The sequence below is a fragment of the Adiantum capillus-veneris genome, chromosome 2 (genome assembly GCF_014529385.1).
Source record: "Adiantum capillus-veneris isolate H3 chromosome 2, ASM1452938v2, whole genome shotgun sequence".
Taxonomy (NCBI): domain Eukaryota; kingdom Viridiplantae; phylum Streptophyta; class Polypodiopsida; order Polypodiales; family Pteridaceae; genus Adiantum; species Adiantum capillus-veneris.
The window spans coordinates 164,757,872-164,771,782 of record NC_140932.1 but is presented as its reverse complement, the minus strand read 5'-3'; positions in this window follow the sequence as shown (position 1 = coordinate 164,771,782).

Here is a 13,911-nt window from a genome sequence, read left to right as displayed (position 1 = left end):
CTTTGGAAGCTCAACCGAGCCGACAACCGCACTACAAGGAAAGAGGTAAACACAAAACAAAGCTCCTTGATCCCCATCTTTCCCTATTGTTTTCTACTACTACTACTACTACTACACACACACACACACACACACACACACACACACACATGCATGCATCAATCGTAAAAAAATAAAAAAAACAGAGAATTCATAACATACATCGTTCATTTGGAAATGGTTGTTTTGATCGGCTTGTTTGGAAACGCTTGCTTTGCTTGGCTTGTTTGGAAATGATTGCTTTGCTCGGCTTGTTTGGATAGAATGTTAGATAGAAATGTTAGTTAGAAATGTTGTTTGTCAGAGTCAGAGAGAGAGAGAGAGAGAGAGAGAGAGAGAGAGAGAGAGAGAGAGAGAGAGAGAGATAGAGAGATAGATAGATTGTATTATCGTCCACGGAGGTCAGATATGACCTATGGGACCAAAAACAAAACATTACAAACGTGAGGGGATTGTGTGATACATCTTAGTTAAGGATTGAGGGTCCAAAAAGAAAGTTAAGATAAGATAAGATGAACAAAATCTATGCAGAAGGAGGTGAGGAGGGAACCGGTTTGGGAGTTCGAAACTCTTGAAAAATGGCTCTACCTCCTCGGTAGACTGCCCATTTTCCTGCTATGTGCGCTTCTCGCATCTTCTGTAGTTCTACCTTCTTTTGTTTGAGCTGGGTGGGTGTGAGATCTTCGGCAAACCAAATTTTTGTGTCTTTGAGAAGCTTCGATTGCTCAAGGAGCTTGACTCGATCCGCTTTGGTCTTGAAGGTAAGAATTGCATGGTTGGTGCGATGCTCGTGAGCAAGAGTGGTGATTGACGCTGGATCCCATTGTATCATGGGGGTTGTTGTTCGGATGCGAGCGAAAGACTCGTGGAACTTGGGGTCCTCCTTTCCTTGCCAATCGCTCGGGAGCCCACCAATGCGGACATTGAGAGCAATAGCATCTTGTCGTTGTTGTTCGCGTACCATGGACGCCACCCGATCTTCAACTTTGTGGAAAATGACATCTTGCACTTGAGTTTTTACCTTCTCTGTGAGGATGATTTCCGTCTCCGTATTGAGCTGGATTTCCTTTTGTTCTGTCTTTCCCTTGTTGGAGTCCTCCACAATTGTGAGGCGAGACTCGATGGCTGCGAGTCTTTCCTTCAAGGCGTCATTTTCCTTGCGAAGTCTTTCGACTTCATGTTGAAGCCGAGCCATGCTGTCCACCTTGGGGGGTGTTGCCACGACACCGACAAATGTGGGCTTCCCGCGAGAAGAGGCCCGAGTGGCCATGGTGGGCACTTGATCAAGAAAGCAAATCACATTAAGGGTTTATACTCAGTTTAAGTAAAAGAAGCCTCTCTGTGAGACCCGATACTCAATTAAATTAAAAGAAAAGAAGCCTCTCTGTGCTAGCAGGTCGAGACCCGGGTGAGAGGAGGCTGAGACTGGCGGGGCTCAGCTTGGGCAAGTGGCCGGGCCTGTGTAGAGAGAGAGAGAGAGAGAGAGAGAGAGAGAGAGAGAGAGAGAGAGAGAGAGAGAGAGAGAGAGATAAATTTAAAGAGAGGGAGATAAATGGCGAGGGATAAATAGAGAGAGAGATAGATGGAGAGGAGAAGGGAAATAGATAGACAGGGAGAGAAAGAGAAGAGAGAGAGATAAATAAAGAGAGTGAGGGAGAAAGAGGGATAGATAGAGAGGGAGATAAATGGAGAGGGATAAATAGAGAGAGAGAGATAGATAAAGAGAGAATGCGAGAAAGAGGGAGAGAGAGAGAGAGAGAGAGAGAGAGAGAGAGAGAGAGAGAGAGAGAGAGAGAGAGAGAGAGAGAGAGAGAGAGGGGGGGGGAGAAATAGAAAGAGGCAGAGGAAGAGAGAGAGAGAGAGAGAGAGAGAGAGAGAGAGAGAGAAGAGAGAGAGAGAGAGAGAGAGAGAGATAGAAAGAGAGAGAGAAATTGAAAGAGGGAGAGAAATAGAAAGACGGAGAGGGAGAGGGAGGGAGAGGGAGGGAGGGAGAGGGGGGGAGAGAGAGAGAGGGAAAGAGAAAGAGAATGAGAGAGAAAGAGAGAGGGAGAGGGAGATAGAAAGAGAAAGAGAGAGAGGGAGAGAAATTGAAAGAGGGAGCACTACAATACATCACGCGAAACTTGATGTTTGTACCGCGTAAATAAACGTGTCTAAAATTAAAATGCATCGGAGTAAGCATCCATATATGCATCGGACTCATATCATCGGTATACACATCTGTATAATCACTTTCTATATGAACACTTATATCGACGCGTATACCGACACCTGTAGAGACACTTGTATAGATGCTTGTACAGACGCACATACCGACGTCTGCACCTGCAAACTTTTTTGAGCAGAGAGGAGTGCCATTTGTTGCTACATGTGTTGTAGTAACAAAGGCACAACCTCTACTCAAAAGAAGAAGCCAAAGGTAATTCCACTTTGCATTAAGATAGATTGATAGTGCATCATAAAAAAATAAAGAACTATTAAGCAATCAACCATAAATATGAAATTAAAAATTGCAATAATCAAAAACCATGATCAACATAACTATTACCATTGCCATAAATAAACAAAAAACTATAAGTATAACCCTAATGATAACCATAAAATAAACCATAAGCTTGAATTTAAACATAATGATTACCTTAAACATAAACAACAAAATTTTTTAACCAATGCCAATAACATAATCATAAACAAAATCATGACCATTGCCACTATCATAACCATAAACATAAGCATAAGCATGACCATTAAAGGGTATCAAAACCATAACCATTTCCACTGACATAACTATATAAATACCATATCCAAAACCCTTGTTAACACCATAATCGTTGCCACTATCATAAGTATAAGCATAAGCATAAACATAACCATAACCATAACCATAACCATAACCATAACCATAACCATAACCATAACCATAACCATAAGCATTATCATAGGTATAAGCATAACAATAAAGATATTGTTAGAACCATAAACATTTTCATTATGTGCATCATAAGATTAATCATAATCATAAATAGTGATTATTTGTGTGTATTTATGTGTATGCATGTGTGTGTGCATGAAAGAAAAAGAAGAAGCACTCTCACTTAAAGAATGTGAGTGTGTGAGAAGTACGAAGAGTCAAGCAAATACCTGCAAAAACAAAGCATAAAATTTTTTATCACACATAGAAACACAAATGTTATGTGTATGTGTGTGTGCATGAAATAAAAAGAAGGAGCACTTACATTTAGGGAATGTGAGTGTCCGAGAAGTACGAAGGGTCAAGCAAATACCTGCAAAAACAAAGCATAAGCATTTTGTTATTGACACACCCAAAGACAAATTTTCTCACACAAATACAACAAAAAGATGTATCTTCTTTGTGTAGAAATGTGTAGAAGCATAGATGAGAAGTCAGAAGAGGCAACTCCATGAAGGTCCGCAAGGAGGGAGGAGGAGATGGGGAGGAGCTATGGAGGCGGCCGCGGTGTGGAGAAGAGAGAAAACACAAAAAATGATCTCTTGGGTATTGTAAAGCAGCAGGTCGTTGATACAGACGTCGATATAGGTGCTGATATAGACGTCGGTATACACATTAGTACATGCGTCAATAAAAAAAAACAATGGTATAAGTGTCGGTATGGGCGTCGATATATGTGTTGGTATTGGCGTCGATATAGGCGTTGGTATGAGTGTCGGTATAGGCATCGATATATGCGATGGAATTTAAAATTTGAAGTTTGAATTGAGCAATGTCTCCCTCCATCTTTGTCAATGCTTATACCAGCGCCCGCCATCGACGTCGAAAAAATGGTGTCGGTAACCAAGTGCTCCATTGTAGTGGAGAAGGAAAAAGAGAGAGTAGATAGAGAGAGAGAGAGAGAGAGAGAGAGAGAGAGAGAGAGAGAGAGAGAGAGAGAGAGAGAGAGAGAGAGAGGAATAGAGGGAGATAGGGAAAGAGGAAAGAGAGAGAGATAGGGGGAGAGAAATTGAAAGAGGGAGAGAAATAGAAGAGAGAGAGAGAGAGAGAGAGAGAGAGAGAGAGAGAGAGAGAGATAGATAGATAGATAGATAGATAGATAGTTCTATTATCATCCTCGGAGATCAAATATGACCTATGGGACCAAATGAACATGTCACTTGGTGTGAGTGGAGGTCGTAAGTGACTCTCAATGCTCAAAAATGACTAAAATGAGCGTCGCAATAGAGAGTCCACATCGTGGTTGGGAGAGGAAGGTATGTAGGAAGAGCTCATGGCTGAATATATGGGAAAACGAGGACCTAATGTGGTCAAAAGTTGAGCACTCAAGTAGTGTCTGGTACTCACTCTCTCACACTTGACGAGGGCATATGGTGCAAAGTCGATGAGACTCCTCACCAGTGCCCCAACCTCCAGTCTTGCAGCGTAGAGAAATGGAGCTAAGACGAATGGAGGCAATGGTGGAGAACGTACTCAACGGGATAGGGTCAAGGATGTAGGGATGGGTTCGGTTACCTCGTTCGGAGAAAAAGAGAGATTTGTAGTTTGGGGCAACGTGTGTGGTGTAATGGCTGAAGCGAGAACCTCCGGATTTCTCCCAAGCCGTGATACATTGGTGTTGTAAGAAGGCCTCATTAACTTGGGAGTGGATCGATGCATCCTTGACCAAGTGACATGCATCCCATCTTCCAAACCATTTCCTGATGTCAAGCATCCACCCCGAACTTAGTATTTTGCTCTTGCATGTGTTTTGGACCTTTTGACTTACTTCATATGTGATTCTAGGAAGTCGATGCAAAGGGCTACGTTGTGTCTTAAGCATGTACTCCACAACCCTTTGCATGCCCAAGACCTCAATGGGAAGCGACCCAGACTCAAGAAGTAAGAGCATGTAGGGTGTTTGTGTCTTGACTTGGAGAAAGTTGGTGAGAAAACGCTTTTGGACATTCTCAAACTCTTTCCAAGTAGACTTCCCGATGCTTCAATCCCACACCTCCACTCCATAAAGAAGCACCGGTGCCAACAATGTGTCAAAAAGGTACTTTTTGAGAGCCCAACACTTGATCTCTCCAGCATTGCACATGTTCTCAAATGCATAATAAGCCCTCTTTCCGGCTTCCAAGTGACACATTGCACAATCCTTCCATTTATGATTGGATGGAACCTCAAGGCCAAGGTACTTGAAGTGATCTACCACTTCAAGTTGATCATGCCCTTGGGGACAATGCATGGATTTTCATCATTGAGGGTCTTTACAAGCATAACCTTGGTTTTGGATCCATTCACGATCAGTCCGCTATGTAGGCAAAAACGTTCCAAGACACTCATAAGCTTTTGTGCATTTTCCAAGGTATGTGCCAAGAGCACTACATCATCGGCATAAAGCAAAAGCGTGATCACCGCATTTCTGATCTTAACCTCTTCTATGCGTTCTTGCTGCATAAAATTAAGAACCATGCATTCCAATTCATCAATGAGTAGAATCGCATATGAAGCAAGAAAGAGAAAGAGAGAGAGGTAGAGAGAGAGAGAGAGAGAGAGAGAGAGAGAGAGAGAGAGAGAGAGAGAGAGAGGGGGGGGGGGGGAAGGGAGAGAGAGAGAAAGAGGAAGAGAGAGAGGGAAAGAGGAAGAGAGAGAGGGAAAGAGAGAAGGAGAGAAATAGAAAGAGAGAGAGAGAGAGAGAGAGAGAGAGAGAGAGAGAGAGAGAGAGAGAGAGAGAGAGAATGGAAGAGAGAGAGGGAGATAGAAAGAGAAATAGAGGAATAGAGAGAGAGAGATAGAGGGGGGAGAGAGAATAGAGAGAGGGAGAGGGAGAGAAATTAAGAGGGAGCACTACAACACGTTGTGCGGAACTCTACGTTTATACCGACGTGAATAAACGTGGTCTAAAATTAAAATGCATCGAGTAAGCATCCATGTATGTGTTGGACTGGTATCATCGGTATACACGTCGGTATAGGCGTGGGTATACTCGTCGGTATACACGTCTGTATAGGCATCGGTATAAGCGTCAGTATACTCGTCGATATAGAAAGTGATTATGAGAGAGAGAGAGAGAGAGAGAGAGAGAGAGAGGGAGAGAGGGAAAGAGGAAAGAGATAGAGATAGGGGGAGAGAGGGAGAGAAATAGAAAGAGACAGAGAGAGAGAGAGGGGGGGAGAGAGAGAGAGAGAGAGAGAGAGAGAGAGAGAGAGAGAGAGAGAGATAGTTCTATTATCATCCTCGAAGATCAAATATGACCTATGGGACCAAATGAACATGTCACGTGGTGTGAGTGGAGGTCGTAAGTGACTCTCAATGCTCAAAAATGACTAAAATGAGCGTCGCAATAGAGAGTCCACATCGTGGTTGGGAGAGGAAGGTATGTAGGGAGAGCTCATGGCTGAATATATGGGGAGAAGAGGACCTAATGTGGTCAAAAGTTGAGCACTCAAATGGTGTGTGGTACTCACTCTCTCACACTTGACGAGGGCATATGGTGCAAAGTCGATGAGACTCCTCACCAGTGCCCCAACGTCCAGTCTTGCAGCGTAGAGAAATGGAACTAAGACAAATGGAGGCAATGGTGGAGAACGTACTCAACGGGATGGGCTCAAGGATGTAGGGATGGGTTCGGTTACCTCGTTCGGAGAAGAAGAGAGATTTGTAGTTTGGGGCAACGTGTGTGGTGTAATGGCTGAAGCGAGAACCTCCGGATTTCTCCCAAGCCGTGATACATTGGCGTTGTAAGAAGGCCTCATTAACTTGGGAGTGGATCGATGCATCCTTGACCAAGTGACATGCATCCCATCTTCCAAACCATTTCCTGATGCAAGCATCCACCCCGAACTTAGTATTTTGCTCTTGCATGTCTTTTGGACCTTTTGACTTGCTTCATATGTGATTCTAGGAAGTCGATGCAAAGGGCGACGTTGTGTCTTAAGCATGTACTCCACAACCCTTTGCATGCCCAAGACCTCAATGGGAAGCGATCTGGACTCAAGAAGTAAGAGCATGTAGGGTGTTTGTGTCTTGACTTGGAGAAAGTTGGTGAGAAAACGCTTTTGGACATTCTCAAAATCTTTCCAAGTAGACTTCCCGATGCTTCCACCCCACACGTCCACTCCATAAAGAAGCACCGGTGTCAACAATGTGTCAAAGAGGTACTTTTTGAGAGCCCAACACTTGATCTCTCCAGCATTGCACATGTTCTCAAATGCATAATAAGCCCTCTTTCCAGCTTCCAAGTGACACATTGCACAATCCTTCCATTTATGATTGGATGGAACCTCAAGGCCAAGGTACTTGAAGTGATCTACCACTTCAAGTTGATCATGCCCTTGGGGACAATGCATGGATTTTTTCATTGAGGGTCTTTACAAGCATAACCTTGGTTTTGGATCCATTCACGATCAGTCCACTATGTAGGCAAAAGCGTTCCAAGACACTCATAAGCTTTTGTGCATTTTCCAAGGTATGTGCCAAGAGCACTACATCATCGGCATAAAGCAAAAGCATGATCACCGCATTTATGATCTTAACCTCTTCTATGCGTTCTTGCTGCATAAAATTAAGAACCATGCATTCCAATTCATCAATGAGTAGAATCGCATATGAAGCAAGAAAGAGAGAGAGAGAGAGAGAGAGAGAGAGAGAGAGAGAGAGAGAGAGAGAGAGAGAGAGAGAGAGAGAGAGAGAGAGAGATAGTTCTATTATCGTCCTGGGAGGTCAAATATGACCTATGGGACCAAATGAACATGTCACGTGGTGTGAGTGGAGTTCATAAGTGACTCTCGATGCTCAAAAATGGCTGAAATGAGCGTCGCAATAGAGAGTCCACATCGTGGTTGGGAGAGGAAGGTATGTAGGGAGAGATCATGGCTGAATATATGGGGAAAAGAGGACCTAATGTGGTCAAAAGCTGAGCACTCAAGTAGTGTGTGGTACTCACTCTCTCGCACTTGACGAGGGCATAAGGTGCAAAGTCAATGACACTCCTCGCCAGTGCCCCAACGTCCCGTCTCGCAGCGTAGAGAATGGGAGCTAAGACGAATGGAGGCAATGGTGCGGATGGCACTGAACGGGATGGGCTCAAGGATGTAGGAATGGGTTCGGTTACCTCGTTCCGAGAAGAAGAGAGATTTGTAATTTGGGGCAACGTGTGTGGTGTAATGGCTGAAGCGAGAACCTCCGGATTTCTCCCAAGCCGTGATACATTGGTGTTGTAAGAATGCCTCATTAACTTGGGAGTCGATCGACGCATCCTTGACCAAGTGACATGCATCCCATCTTCCAAACCATTTCTTGATATCAAGCATCCACCCCGAACCTAGTATTTTGCTCTTGCATGTCTTTTGAACCATTTGACTTGCTTCATATGCGATTCTAGGAAGTCGATGCAAAGGGCTACATTGTGTCTTACGCATGTACTCCACAACCCTTTGCATGCCCAAGACCTCAATGGAAAGCAATCCGGACTCAAGACGTAAGAGCATGTAGGGTGTTTGTGTCTTGACTTAGAGAAAGTTGGTGAGAAAACGCTTTTGGACATTCTCAAACTCTTTCCAAGTAGACTTCCCGATGCTTCCACCCCACACCTCCACTCCATAAAGAAGCACCGGTGTCACCAATGTGTCAAAGAGGTACTTTTTGAGAGCCCAACACTTGATCTCTCCTGCATTGCACATGTTCTCAAATGCATAATAGCCCTCTTTCCGGCTTCCAAGTGACGCATTGCACAATCCTTCCATTTATGATTGGATGGAACCTCAAGGCCAAGGTACTTGAAGTGATCTACCACTTCAAGTTTCTCATTGTTATATACAATGCATGGATTTTCATCATTGAGGGTCTTTACAAGCATAACCTTGGTTTGGATCCATTCACGATCAGCCCGCTATGTAGGCAAAAGCGTTCCAAGACACTCATAAGCTTTTTTGCATCTTCTAAGGTATGTGCCAAGAGCACTACATCATCGGCATAAAGCAAAAGCATGATCACCGCATTTCCAATCTTAACCTCTTCTATGCCTTCTAGCTGCATAAAGTCAAGAACCATGCATTCCAATTCATCAATGAGTAGCCCAAAGAGGGTTGGGGAAAGTGGGCATCCTTGTTTGACACCAATAGTGCTTGCAAAAAATTTTGAAATTCCATCTCCCATACGTAATCGACATATCACTTTTTGGTAGATGCGAAAGACTGCATGCATAAATTCTCTCGGCACTTGAAGGCTTTGCATACGTCTCCAAATATTTCCTCGCGGTACCATGTCAAAAGCTTTCTTGAAATCCACAAAGCAACAATACAACTTTTTTCCATTCAATCGAGACGCTTCCGTAAGAACTCGAAGAGTGACAAGGTGATCAATAGTGCTATGATGCTTTCAAAAACCTGCTTGGCCAAGTGCACGTTTGCCGTTCTTTTCAGCCCATTCACTTATCTTCATCTCCATGATACATCCAAATAACTTTGCCATTAAAGAACCAACCATTATAGTGAGATAGTTGTTCACATTGTTTACATCTCCTCCTTTGTGCAAAGGTTTGATCCAATTTGCACTCCAATCATGAGGCATGCCATACTGAAGTGCAAGGTTAAACATACTGAGAGAGAGAGAGAGAGAGAGAGAGAGAGAGAGAGAGAGAGAGAGAGAGAGAGAGAGAAAGAGGAAGAGAGAGAGGGAAAGAGAGAAGGAGAGAACTAGAAAGAGGGAGAGAGAGAGAGAGAGAGAGAGAGAGAGAGAGAATGGAAGAGAGAGAGAGAGAGGGAGAGAGGGAGATAGAAAGAGAAATAGAGGAATAGAGAGAGAGAGAGATAGAGGGGGGGAGAGAGAATAGAGAGAGGGAGAGGGAGAGAAATAGAAAGAGGGAGCACTACAACAAGTTGTGCGGAACTCGACGTTTGTACTGACGTAAATAAACGTGGTCTAAAATTAAAATGCATCGAGTAAGCATCCATGTATGTGTCCGACTCGTATCATCGGTATACACGTCGGTATAGGCGTGGGTATACTCGTCGGTACACGCGTTTGCATAGGCATCGGTATACTCATCGATATAGAAAATGATTATGAGAGAGAGAGAGAGAGAGAGAGAGAGAGAGAGAGAGAGAGAGAGAGAGAGAGAGAGAGAGAGAGAGAGAGAGAGAGAGAGAGAGAGGAATAGAGGGAGATAGGGAAAGAGGAAAGAGAGAGAGATAGGGGGAGAGAGGGAGAGAAATAGAAAGAGACAGAGAGAGAGAGAGAGAGAGAGAGAGAGAGAGAGAGAGAGAGAGAGAGAGAGAGAGAGAGAGAGAGAGAGAGAGAGAGAGAGAGAAATAGAAAGAGGGAGAGATAGATAGATTTTATTATCGTCCTCGGAGGTCAAATATGACCTATGGGACCAAAGTTACATGTGATGTAGTATGTGTATGGCTGATGAGTGATTCTCGATGCTCCAAAATTGTAGTGATGAGAGTCGCAATGGAGAGCCCACACTTTCGCTGGGAGAGGAAAGTGTGTAGGTCTAAGTTATGGCTGAAAATGTGAGAGAAGCAAGTTCGGATGTGATCAAAAGCTGAGCACTCTAGTAGTGTGTGGTACTCAGACTCTCGAACTTGCAGTGAGCATAATGTGCACAATCGATTTGACTCTTCTCCATTGCCCCAACGCCCTATCTCGCATCGAAGGAAATGGGAGCTAAGCCGAATTGCTGCGATAGTGCGTATCGCGGACAAGGGAATAGGCTCAAGCATGTAAGTGTGAGTACGGTTTTCTCTCTCAGCGAAGAACATGGTTTTGTAGTTGGGGGCAATATAGGTGGTGTAATGTATGAAGCGTGACCCACCGGATTTCTCCCAAGCCGTAATACATTGGCGTAGTAGAAAAGCTTCATTCACTTGAGAGTCAATTGAAGCATCATGTAGCAAGTGTAATGCATCTCATCTCCCAAACCACTTCTTTATGTTTTGCATCCATCCCGTGCCCATAACCTCAATTGGAAGAGATCCCGACTCAAGAAGTAGGAGCATATATGGTGTTTGTGTCTTAACTTGGAGAAAGTTTGTAAGAAAACGCTTTTGGACATTCTCAAACTCTTTCCAAGTAGACTTTGAGATGCTCCCGCCCCACACTTCAACTCCATAAAGAAGAACCGGTGTCACCAATGCATCAAAAAGATACTTCTTGAGAACCCAACACTTGATGTTTCCCGCATTACACATGTTCTCAAATGCATAATATGCTCTCTTTCCCGCTTCCAAACGACGCATAGCACATTCATGCCACTTGTGATTGGATGGAACCTCAAGGCCAAGGTACTTAAAGCTCTCAACAACTTCAAGTGTCTCGTTGTTGTACACAATGCATGGCTTCTCCTTATGGTTGGTTTTCACAAGCATAACCCTTGTTTTGGATTCATTTACAATGAGCCCACTATGCAAGCAAAAGTTCTCAAGGACAACCATAAGCTTTTGTGCATCTTCTAAAGTGTGTGCTAGAAGCACTACATCATCCGCATACAACAAAAGCATGATTACCGCATTGCAAATAGTGACCTCTTCAATGCCTTCTTCTTGCATAAAGTCAAGTACCATTTGTTCCAATTGATCGATGCATAGACCAAAGAGAGTTGGTGACAATGGACATCCTTGTTTAACCCCAATAGTGCTTACAAAAATTTCTGAAATTTCTCTTCCCATGCGCAATTGACAAATCACCTTCTCATAGATTCGAGAAACCGCAAGCATAAACTCACTTGGCACTTAGAGTTCTTCCATCCTTCTCCACAAATTGTTACGTGGAATCATATCAAAGGCTTTCTTAAATTCCACAAAACAACAATACAATCCCTTGCCTTTCAACCGACTTTCCTCCATGAGAACACGAAGAGTGACAAGATGATCAATGGTGCTATGGCATCGACGAAAACCCGCTTGTCCCTTTGCACGCTTGTCATTCTCTTTATCGCAATCACTCAATTTCATCTCCATTATGCACCCAAACAACTTTGCCATAAGAGACCCAATCATTATAGTCCGGTAGTTGCTTACATTCTTTACATCCCCTCCTTTATGCAAAGGCTTAACCCAATTAGTACTCCAATCATAAGGCATACCATGTTGAAGTGCAAGGTTGAACATATCACACATCCACTCATGGGTAAAATCTCCTGTCCATTTGATCATCTCCGGCTTGATACCTTGAAGATCTCCCGCTTTGCGAGTGGTCAACTTTTCAAGCCCACCGCATACATCCTCAATGGTAAAAAAAGACGGCATACATGGGAGTGAACCATAAAATGGCTTTTTTTTCAGTATTTTCTTTCTCATATAATTGCCTACAATGTGTGTACATATCCACTAGACTCGAGTAACCAAAATTCTCAACCCGCTTGCCTCTCAAGTTTCTCCAAAATCTTCCACATGCATGTGCCTTTTCTTGGACTTGAAATTCTTGTTGCTTTACTTCCCATCTTCTTCTCTTCTTTTGAATCAATGCCTTGTATGTATGCAAATGACTTTGATAGTTGTCTTTGTCCATAGTTGCATCAAGATTTATCAAGGACTTTCGAGCATCTTGACATTCTTTATCAAACCACCTTTTGCGTGATCTATCTTTCTTGATACCATGGAGATGCTTTATGGCAAAGCATTCTTCCGCACAAGAACAAATAGCTTTCTTGAAAGCTTCCCATTTAGTTTCCAATGGTGCATCACATTGAAGCTGTCATAAAATCTAATATCTAACTAACCCAAATGATTTTCTCATATTAAATTGATCACTTAATGTGGGAGAATAAACGGGAACAAGTGTTAAGATATAGGTATGTGCTTTTAGATCTATCTCAACACGGGGCCAATGTAAAGGGGCCCAAAAGGGAGATGGTCTATCAAAGAGCAAGGCTAACCAATGGAGCATAAGACCTTAGGGTTAGCTTCATTGAAGACCTCCAATAAATGTGTGTAAAAGTCCTTTTGACCTTAAGTAAGCTAGGGCTGAGCTTGAGGTGGGAACCCGGCCCAAGCTCGAGGTGCTTGTCCTGCTTGAGGTGCTTGTTATGCTTGAGGTGTTTTTCATGCTTGAGGTGCTTGATTAAGATGCTTGAGGTGCTTGACTGGCTCCATGCTTGAGGTGCTTGACTTGCTGCATGATTAAGGTACTTGAGGTGCCTTGAGAAGCTTGCCTGAGATGCTTGTGGGAACACCCCCTAGTTCAAGTGCTTTGTCATGCTTGATGAGTAAGGTGCTTGATCACCTAAAGTCAAAATCATTCCTACAAGAGGGGGGGCGAGCCCTTTTCCTAGGAGCTAGAGAGAGAACACCCACTCACACACACAAGGGAAGCCCCAACTTGAAGAGGCAGCAAGGACACATGTCAGGCCCCTACCCATGTTACCTTCATGTGTTGCTTGAAGCCTATTGGCTAAGCTTCAAAGGGGTCCAATGATAAATTACATGAATTATCTAATTGTTTTAGCATTTATCAAGTCCTCTCTCTCAAAGGGGAAAGGGGGACACTTGTCCCAAGGCTACCCATGTTGCTTGTAATGGCTCCTGCTTGTGATTGGCTAGGCCTGGAGGGGTCCAATGAGCTTCAGGCATGAGCTACAAGGGGGGGTCGACCCAAGCAAGCTAGGGGGGTGCCTAGGGGGTATACTCACCCACACACACTCACAATCACTCTCATTGTGTGCTATGCAAAGTGCAAGAGCTCCCTCTCCAAGCAAGTAGAGGTTGAGAGCCTACACCAACACTCTTGGCTATGGAGTGCAAATCCAACCAAGAGCCATGCTTCAATGCTTAAGCTTGCCATCTCCTTCTTCTTCATTACTATGCTATTATGTATGCTAGCAACAAGAGTATGATAAGTGAGGAACTAATTCTTTCTCTTACGAAATGTTTCTTCTTCCTCTTCCCTACCCTCATTCCCTGCTAGCTCTCTCC